This window comes from Primulina eburnea, chromosome 17 (genome assembly GCF_022965805.1).
Source record: "Primulina eburnea isolate SZY01 chromosome 17, ASM2296580v1, whole genome shotgun sequence".
NCBI lineage: Eukaryota > Viridiplantae > Streptophyta > Magnoliopsida > Lamiales > Gesneriaceae > Primulina > Primulina eburnea.
Window position 1 is genome coordinate 14,618,809 of NC_133117.1, and position 10,764 is coordinate 14,629,572.

At 33.9% G+C, this 10,764-nt stretch overlaps 1 long non-coding RNA gene across 1 annotated transcript; it reads right to left on the bottom strand.

The window, feature by feature from the left end:
• Positions 1-447: 447 nt before the first annotated feature.
• On the bottom strand, positions 448-961 carry LOC140817690 (uncharacterized). Its single transcript, XR_012114867.1, has 2 exons — positions 822-961; positions 448-660 (listed from the first exon to the last, which is right to left on the bottom strand). It is a non-coding gene; the product is annotated as an uncharacterized lncRNA (long non-coding RNA).
• Positions 962-10,764: the final 9,803 nt, after the last annotated feature.

Below are 10,764 nucleotides of genomic sequence, written 5' to 3' on the forward strand. Positions count from 1 at the left end.
TCAGGCTTACCTTGTTAGCCCATTGCGTTCATTAAACCCTTGATCACAAGAATGTTCTTGAACCTATCAAATCATGGTAAGAGTCAAAATACAACACTAGTATACATAACCTCTATGTTGTCCTAGGTCAAAAGACTAACGATGTACAACCAAAAAAATTAATCTACTCTATAAGTGATAACCACTTGGAAAGAACGATGAATATTTGTTCAACAACTCGTCATATGATCACCCACATCTATGATTAAACATCTCCATTCTCTTACCAATAAAACGTGGCGTTTAACATCACAAATGTTAGTCTCGAACTCGAGCGATTTTAATCATTTCAGACGGCTGAATCGAATAAAAACGAGTTTAGAATATACGTGTAAAGGCCCGAAAATTCGTGCTTGAAAATTTGCGGAAAAATTAAAAATTTTCTTTTAAGCTAAACGGAGAATCAAATTCATAAAATAAACTGTTAAATAATGTTTAATGTTTAAAAATAGCAGCGGAAGAATTTAATGTTTGCAAAGTAACAATTTAAAATAATTCAACAAGAGATAAAATGTTTGACCATAAAAATCGTAAGTGTTGAAAATGAGGTCCTCGGGTTCCACTACTGCCGACTCGAGCTGGCTCACTGGTCCCCGCCCTCGGTCCTGACATCATCAGTACCTACAACAATCAAGTCTAGTGAGTCTAAAGACTCAGCATGCATATATCGTAAATAACAAGTAAATAACATAGTAAAATTTGCATGGGATAAGATGTCGTATCAGGAGTCATAAAATGAAAATACTTCGACATAAACAATTATAATACGTGCATAACTAAACTGAACATCGTAGTAAAAATGGTTGCTCCATCGAGCCCTGTCATAAATATCAAGTAATAATTTTCTGGTGAGATTATGGTATCCGCAAGTGGCCACTGCACTAATATAAACTGCAAAATGACCGGTGACCGGCGACCGGACCGATAAATGGCGATCGGATTTAAATATGCTCGTCTGATCAGACAAAATGCCACAGTATACTAGGTGGTACAAACTGAAACTGACCGGTAACTGGCGACCGGATTTACATAGTCTCCCATGATAGTGCTACGGCCACAAGCAATATCGCATAAATCTCAAAAATGAACATTTTAAATTTCTATGCACGTAATATAATTAAATGTCATCATCAAATCTGAAAAATTTCAATCTCCTGTATTAAAATCATTTACTTGCGATAATTTAAAAATATCTATATGACTTGATTGAAGAGTCAAAGGAGATATAAACATTCCTTGGTTTGTTTTGACAGAAAACAAACAAAATAACGACGCGGCGCGGCGGAGACGAAGTGCTCTTCTCTTCCTCACTTAATTCCTTTAAATTAAGCATTCACCATAATTATTATAATAGCGTAAAAATCGTAAACGTGATGCATGAACATTTAAAAATATTATGATTCCTGCTCAGGGCGCTGCTAGGACTAAAATATCACTCTGGGTGCAAATTTACCATTTTGCCCCTGGAAACCCGAAAATTACCATTTTACCCCTGGACCTCTAAAATTGACCCGAAGCTTACCAAACTCCTTAAAATATCCCAAAACATTTTTATAAGTATTCCTAGTCGTAAACTCGAGCCCAAAAACCAACTTAGTCTATTTGTTTTAAAAACTTGGACTGGGGTCCCGGTTTTAACCCGAATCGAACCGAAACTTAACCAAATTTTCTCCAACTTATACTATACCTTAAAAAAACTTTAATAAATCCTAAAACACTATCATTAGACCCCTAAACCCACGGCTAAAATTTCCCAAAATTCCGAAACTCTCGGTCCTCTCTTTTCTAGCCACCTCACACACACCTTTCCCTCACAAACTCACACCTCACGCTAATCCTTCGCCCCAGCCATGAACCCACCTATTGTAGGCCTAAAACAGACACCAAGGAACAGCCCTGAACCAATATCACCAGCCCCATGCACACGACTGGCCCCTAAGAACCGAGACCCACCAAAAAGCTCCTACCGAACCAATTCGCTTCTCCTTAATTGGATCGCTTGTTCCCTGCTTTTCATCATGGCTCGAGCCATTCTATACACTGACTCAGATCCAAAAGGGTCTGGTCCAGGGCTGGAGAGGGCCCTCGCACGGCTGGTGAGAAAGAAACAAAGGACCGAAACCACTACACTAAAACACCCGATCTGCACACCCCTCTCGATCTCACTCAAACCCGATCACCTCACACTCCAGCACCTACACCTCACACTCCTGGTCTGTAAGGGCCCCTGACCACCTAATACAGCAGTCCCCTTGCAACAATATATCATAAAACGTGAGGGGGAAACAGGTTCTTTGTACAGAAACGTGATAACCCAAGGAAACAATGGTTTTACATGCATGAACAAGAAACTATCGGCCAAGACAGCACATCAGCGTAAAATATATATATATATATATATATATATATATATATATATATATATATATATATATATATATATATATATATATACAGCGTGTATGCAGAGCAAGGAAGATACCTAGCGTGCCTTAGATGAATTCCACGCAAGAACGGCGAAGAGATGGGCAACGGGGAAGCACCGGAGAATTTTGTTGCAAGAAAATGCTTAACCGAAGGCTTGCTGCTATGGAGGCTCTGAAACCGAGGGCGAGAGGTTCTGAATGGGGGTGTCGGCTATGTTGGGATTAGGTTTAGGGTTAATGGTGCTTAAGGGCTTAATTATATAGATAACAAAATAGTTTATGGGCCTAAATTGTTTAATTAAAAGATTAAAAGATAATTAAGCCCTATAAACTCAAAAGTAGGCCCATTAAGCTCAAACCCGCTCTCGAAAAATATTACGAGTTGGAAAGATTTTGAAAATATTAGCCGAACCCTTAAAAAGTCCCCCGACTCGCTAAAATTTACGTACCTTTAAAAATAAAATCTCGCGGGTAAAAATACCCTAATAAAATCCTATTTTAGAAAAATACACTTAAAATGCTCTAAATTAATTTATAAAAATTAATCGTGTAATTAAGATAATTTTCTGAAAATTCCCCGGTCTCCGTTCCTCGATCGAACGTGAAATGCACCTAGAAATCCTAATGCATGAACTTTTAAAATTTTAAGAACTAAATTCTATCATGCATGAATTATGCATAAAATGCATAAAATAATTAAACATAATTTAATGAAATGAACATGCTAAATTACCACTTCTTAAATGAATCTTTATTAACTTATTTCAATACTCCATCTCCAGTCCGGTCTCACTTATTTAACTAAAAAGATAACAATTAAACTACTGTGTAAAATAAATAAATTTAAAGAAAAGAATTTAAATACTCATGCAATGAAAATCATTTTAATTTAAATACTAAAATTATGCATGACTTATACGTAGTCTGATTTACGGGTTCTACAATCCTTCCCCCCTTAAAAGAAATTTCGTCCTCGAAATTCGCTTATCCTTGATAAACAAAAAGTTTAGACTTTTAATTCTAGAATCCTAATAATCCACGCTTCCGATGCGCTACTCTGATAAGATAAATATTAAGCTGTCCTTACGTCTTCTCAATCCTAAATAAATTTGTCTACCAAAGTCCTCGTTTGTGAATCGCAACTTAAAACAACTTATGGTGACTTAGTTCTATTCAACTATAGCCCCGAATTTTGACTTACCTCACAATTCCTCTTTCTAGAAATGGATGTCCGAACTTATCGCACCTTGCTTTTCTTATACTATACTCGTAATATTCATCGACTTATTATATTAGCATTTATGCGGTTCGACTTAAGAAACCTTTGTACCAAAATTTACTGATCGACTACTATTCTCAGTAGAACGCTTAAAGGTTACACCTTATTTCAACCTCATAGTAGTATTAGCCTAAAATCCTTGAATCGAATCTTTATCTTACGGCACTAAACTTACGTAACTTATTATTTACAAGTGCATCCCGGATGTGAAATTGTTGTAAATCTTAAACCTCGAATAAAGTTAATCCATAAAACTCAATTATACAACATCGACCTTTTACCTTAATAATAACACTTCTAGCATCAATTACCTGCTCAAACTATCATCTTCCCAATTACAATCTAGTTGAGGCCTAGGACTTTGAACTTCCTCATTGGAACAAGTGTCGCATTCTTATGTATCTTTAATGCTTACTTAATTCTAGCATATAAACTTATTAAGTTAGCCCAGGGTAGCATTAGACTAACTTTAATAAATCAATTTCACTTATAAACCACAGAACTCTAGAATCCCCATATCAAGCTTTTAGATTCCTTACTTGATAAAAATCTTAATAATTCCTCAATTGATAAATTATATTGAACACAACTAATTCCCTTTTGTTTTTATTTCACTCAAAATTTCGGTGTGAACAAATATCCCATAAATTTTAAATTCAAACTTACCTAATCTAAATAGCTTTGAATAAAATAATTCCAATACACATATCCGTTTAGTCCCAAGTTTGTTAATGACTTCCAAAATTTCTCAAGACAAGGTGTCCACCTCACCCCTTACGTGCGTCTACCAATTAAACTAACCATCATCATACCCAACTTTCCTAAAAAATTTTAAATTCTCACAAGGTATAATCTTAACTGTTATGATCATGACTAAAACTTGTGACACATCAAACTGATGTTCCCAAAAATTTACTAACTCAATGTTTATCCTTATAACTTAACTAACCGATCAAATTTTCCTTACATCGTCGTCACTTTAAATTCTTAATTTGCCACAACATTATTTCACTAACGCTTAAATTTTCACGCCTAAGATTGATTCATCCTACAATTTCCTTGGTTACCATTCATTATAACATTATAATCCAAATATCTAAATATTCTATATTTTGTTCGAGCCTAAATAACCGAAAATTCCTACCATTTAAACCGTTCAATTCTCACTTACTACTAAATAAGTTCTCAAATTTATTAAAATTGTAAAATTAATTCTTACTTTCCTCGAATATCATCCAACTTTTCCCTAAATCTCGAAATTCCACAATTACCCATTAGTCTTCAGTATTCCCAATTTCATTTTATAGATTTCCCGCATCATAGAGTTCAATAGCCTTAAGTTTATTAAACCCAAAATTAATTCTCATAACACGTCTTACATTCTTATAAATACTTAAAATTCCAATTCCTCAAAAGTTCGCATTTAATCCTTAAAATTTTGAAACTTGCAATATGACCCTTACAATTCTCCAAATTTACATTTTGACCCTACAACTCTTCGAAATTTGCATCATTGTCCCCATAAAAATTTCCATCTTTACCTCATTAAACTTTTAAATTCTCGAACTCAAAATTAAATCCCAAAATTTAGTAAATTCGAAAATAGTCCCTTAGAAATTTTATTTTTGAACTTAGGTCCTCAAATCATTGGTTATTACAATTAGGTCCTTAAAATTCTCAACTCCTGCAATTCAATCCTCAAATCCAACTATGTAGAGCATGCATCCTAAACAAATTCTCATAATTAATCTTACATTTCCATAGATACTTAAAATCCTCAAATTGTACATTTATAATCCTACAGATTGTTGTAGTTTTCGAATCGCTATTGCTTATATGAAATCCTCAAAAATTTACTCGACTAGCAACCAAGAACCATCAATAATTTCTTACAAATTCTACAAGTCCCGAAAACATTCATAATTTTTAAGTTTAACTTATGGCCCATACGTAGAACATCAGTACTACTAACCCAAAAATTAATATAGTCAAATAATTTAAGACCTCTCCTAATGCCCAATAGCAAAATTCTTATTTATGTCCGGTGGGGTGGAGGTGCATTTCCCTCCTACCTCTGATGCTCACCGTCCTCATGACGGCGCTCATCATCCCTCGTGTGCTCAACAAGGCGTCTAGGAGGCATACTGTTCCATACATAACCCAAACGTAACCAACATGCATAATTCCATAATTTACTTTAAATAAACACTGAAATAATTAAAGAATCTGAATGTAAAACATTTCAAGGAAGCATGCTGTCAAAATAATTCATGCTTTAAATAAAATGCTGAAATGTAAAACTTACAGACCGAAGGCGTGGCTTCGTGAGCTTCTCGTGGTCAGTAGTAGTGTAACCCTTTACAAGAACATAGGCTCTGATACCTTCGTGCTTGAAAATTTGCGGAAAAATTAAAAAAAAATTTTAAGCTAAACGGAGAATCAAATTCATAAAATAAACTGTTAAATAATGTTTAATGTTTAAAAATAGCAGCGGAAGAATTTAATGTTTGCAAAGTAACAATTTAAAATAATTCAACAAGAGATAAAATGTTTGAGCATAAAAATCGTAAGTGCTGAAAATGAGGTCCTCGGGTTCCACTACTGCTGACTCGAGCTGGCTCACTGGTCCCCGCCCTCGGTCATGACATCATCAGTATCTACAACAATCAAGTCTAGTGAGTCTAAAGACTCAGCATGCATATATCGTAAATAACAAGTAAATAATATAGTAAAATTTGCATGGGATAAGATGTCGTATCAGGAGTCATAAAGTGAAAATACTTCGCCATAAACAATTATAATACGTGCATAACTAAACTGAACATCGTAGTAAAAATGGTTGCTCCATCGAGCCCTGTCATAAATATCAAGTAATAATTTTCTGGTGAGATTATGGTATCCGCAAGTGGCCACTGCACTAATATAAACTGCAAAATGACTGGTGACCGGCGACCGGACCGATAACTGGCGATCGGATTTAAATATGCTCGTCTGATCAGACAAAATGCCACAGTATACTGGGGGGTACAAACTGAAACTGACCGGTAACTGGCGACCGGATTTACAAAGTCTCCCATGATAGTGCTACGGCCACAAACAATATCGCATAAATCTAAAAAATGAACATTTTAAATTTCTATGCACGTAATATAATTAAATGGCATCATCAAATCTGAAAAATTTCAATCTCCTGTATTAAAATCATTTACTTGCGATAATTTAAAAATATCTATATACTTGATTGAAGAGTCAAAGGAGATATAAACATGCCTTGGTTTGTTTTGACAGAAAACAAACAAAATAACGACGCGGCGCGGCGGAGACGAAGTGCTCTTCTCTTCCTCACTTAATTCTTTTAAATTAAGCATGCACCATAATTATTATAATAGCGTAAAAATCATAAACGTGATGCATGAACATTTAAAAATATTATGATTCGTGCTCAGGGCGCTGCTAGGACTAAAATCTCACTCCGGGTGCAAAATTACCATTTTGCCCCTGGAAACCCGAAAATTACCATATTACCCCTGGACCTCTAAAATTGACCCGAAGCTTACCAAACTATTTAAAATATCCCAAAACATTTTTATAAGTATTCCTAGTCGTAAACTCGAGCCCAAAAACCAACTTAGTCTATTTGTTTTAAAAACTTAGACCGGGGTCCCGGTTTTAACCCGAATCGAACCGAAACTTAACCAAATTTTCTCCAACTTATACTATACCTTAAAAAAACTTTAATAAATCCTAAAACACTATCATTAGACCCCTAAACCCACGGCTAAAATTTCCCAAAATTCCGAAACTCTCGGTCCTCTCTTTTCTAGCCACCTCACACACACCTTTCCCTCACAAACTCACACCTCACGCTAATCCTTCGCCCAAGCCATGAACCCACCTACTGTAGGCCTAAACCAGACACCAAGGAACAGCCCTGAACTAACATCACCAGCCCCATGCACACGACTGGCCCCTAAGAACCGAGACCCACCAAAAAGCTCCTACCGAACCAATTCGCTTCTCCTTAATTGGATCGCTTGTTCCCTGCTTTTCATCATGGCTCGAGCCATTCTATACACTGACTCAGATCCAAAAGGGTCTGGTCCAGGGCTGGAGAGGGCCCTCGCACGGCTGGTGAGAAAGAAACAAATGACCGAAACCACTACACTAAAACACCCGATCTGCACACCCCTCTCGATCTCACCCAAACCCGATCACCTCACACTCCAGCACCTACACCTCACACTCCTGGTCTGTAAGGGCCCCTGACCACCTAATACAGCAGTCCCCTTGCAACAATATATCATAAAACGTGAGGGGGAAACAGGTTCTTTGTACAGAAACGTGATAACCCAAGGAAACAATGGTTTTACATGCATGAACAAGAAACTATCGGCCAAGACAGCACATCAGCGTAAAATATATATATATACAGCGTGTATGCCGAGCAAGGAAGATACCTAGCGTGCCTTAGATGAATTCCACGCAAGAACGGCGAAGAGATGGGCAACGGGGAAGCACCGGAGAATTTTGTTGCAAGAAAATGCTTAACCGAAGGCTTGCTGCTATGGAGGCTCTGAAACCGAGGGCGAGAGGTTCTGAATGGGGGTGTCAGCTATGTTGGGATTAGGTTTAGGGTTAATGGTGCTTAAAGGCTTAATTATATAGATAACAAAATAGTTTATGGGCCTAAATTGTTTAATTAAAATATTAAAAGATAATTAAGCCCTATAAACTCAAAAGTAGGCCCATTAAGCTCAAACCCGCTCCCGAAAAATATTACGAGTTGGAAAGATTTTGAAAATATTAGCCGAACCCTTAAAAAGTCCCCTGATTCGCTAAAATTTACGTACCTTTAAAAATAAAATCTCGAGGGTAAAAATACCCTAATAAAATCCTATTTTAGAAAAATACACTTAAAATGCTCTAAATTAATTTATAAAAATTAATCGTGTAATTAAGATAATTTTCTGAAAATTCCCCGGTCTCCGTTCCTCGATCGAACGTGAAATGCACCTAGAAATCCTAATGCATGAACTTTTAAAATTTTAAGAACTAAATTCTATCATGCATGAATTATGCATAAAATGCATAAAATAATTAAACATAATTTAATGAAATGAACATGCTAAATTACCACTTCTTAAATGAATCTTTATTAACTTATTTCAATACTCCATCTCCACTCCGGCCTCACTTATTTAACTAAAAAGATAACAATTAAACTATTGTGTAAAATAAATAAATTTAAATAAAAGAATTTAAATACTCAAGCAATAAAAATCATTTTAATTTAAATACTAAAATTATGCATGACTTATACGTAGTCTGATTTACGGGTTCTACAATACGACAACTTAAATGTGTTTAATAATCGACTTGACATATACGATTTCATTGTGCCATAGTACATTCAAGGTTTTTATCTATGCAGTTTGTATGAGTACATATATATATAAATCAAATACCATAATTTTTTAAACATAAAATCTTATTAAAAATAAAGATTGTTTCTTACATAAGAGTCAATAAAGTTCAACCACAAATTGACTTGATGGCTCTAACATTCCTAAAGTCCATGAATTCACCAACCTGGTCGGGAGAAGGCCTTGGCTTCCTGGGCTTTGGTTTCAAGAAGTTAAAAGATCAGGTCTATCCTCTAGAAAGGACCTCGGCAGACTTCTTTATTGTAGATTAGGTCATTGATGTCATCTCTCTTGGGCATATAATTTTTATTTTTTTATATTTTGTAAGGAGCGATTTTAACTACAATAGAATATACTTTTGGTTTTGCCTTTTTGTTTGTCTTAGTGAAGTAATCTCGTATCAATAATGAGGTCGCTCGAGATCGAGGAGCTTGCATTGGCCTAATTCAAGAATGAGGTTGGACGAATCAATGCATTCATCCAAAATCATGAAAATTAATTATTAATCAGCCTAATCATTCATAAACAATATCATAAAGATTAATAACAAGACTGGCCTCATTCATAACAATCTCGTAAAGATTAATGAGTAAAAACCATTTTGATGCACAAACTATTAATAAATTTTAAAATAGGTAAATGAATTATTGGAAATTGCTTATGGTTACACGATTCAACTAAAAACTCGATTTTATCATTTACTAAATTGTTTTTAAGTCCAATTATTATTGCTAGATTCAACTATAAACACATTTCTATTTGAAGGTTATTTTAGCAAATTTATATTTATATAAAAAATGTATACTCGATATAATATATTTAAAAATATTTATCAAGATATAATGAACTTATATTTTTCCTCTATGTAAATTATAGTACTATAATATTATTAACTCAATAAATAAATCATATACAATTTATTTTATTTAATTTTAAATTAAAGTTCAAGTCCAAAACCAAGAAACTGTGCTCTGAACACCACGCACATTCAATTTTCTTTCCCACAAGATTTTTTTTATCTTATATTCTACAAATTTTATTTAACACTTTTACTAATTCTTAACTGATCAATATCAGAGGGAAAAAAAAACTGATCCATATCAGCTTTTATAAAACAAAAATGTTTTAATAAAGTTTGCTTTGACAGTCCAAAAATAGTGCATTTGGGTTGTGTAGATAAATATTTTTTTTATTATATTTTTTTTAACATATTAAAATATATTTCAATGATTATATATGATTTATTTTTTTATTTATGAAAAATAGTGCATTTGGGTTGTGTAGATAAATATTTTTTTTATTATATTTTTTTTAACATATTAAAATATATTTCAATGATTATTTATGATTTATTTTTTATTTGTGATTTTAAATGTATAACATTATATTATTATATAGATAGGGAAATATTTTATCTATATATATATATATATATATATGTATGCAATGACCTACTGAAATATACATATTTACAAAAACAAAAATTATGTTTTAGAACAAAAAATTATCAAGGTTATATACGATATCAAATTACAAATATGAGTGATTGTATGTTTGTGATTGATCGGAGCATAAAGAAATTAAACAAGATTACAAC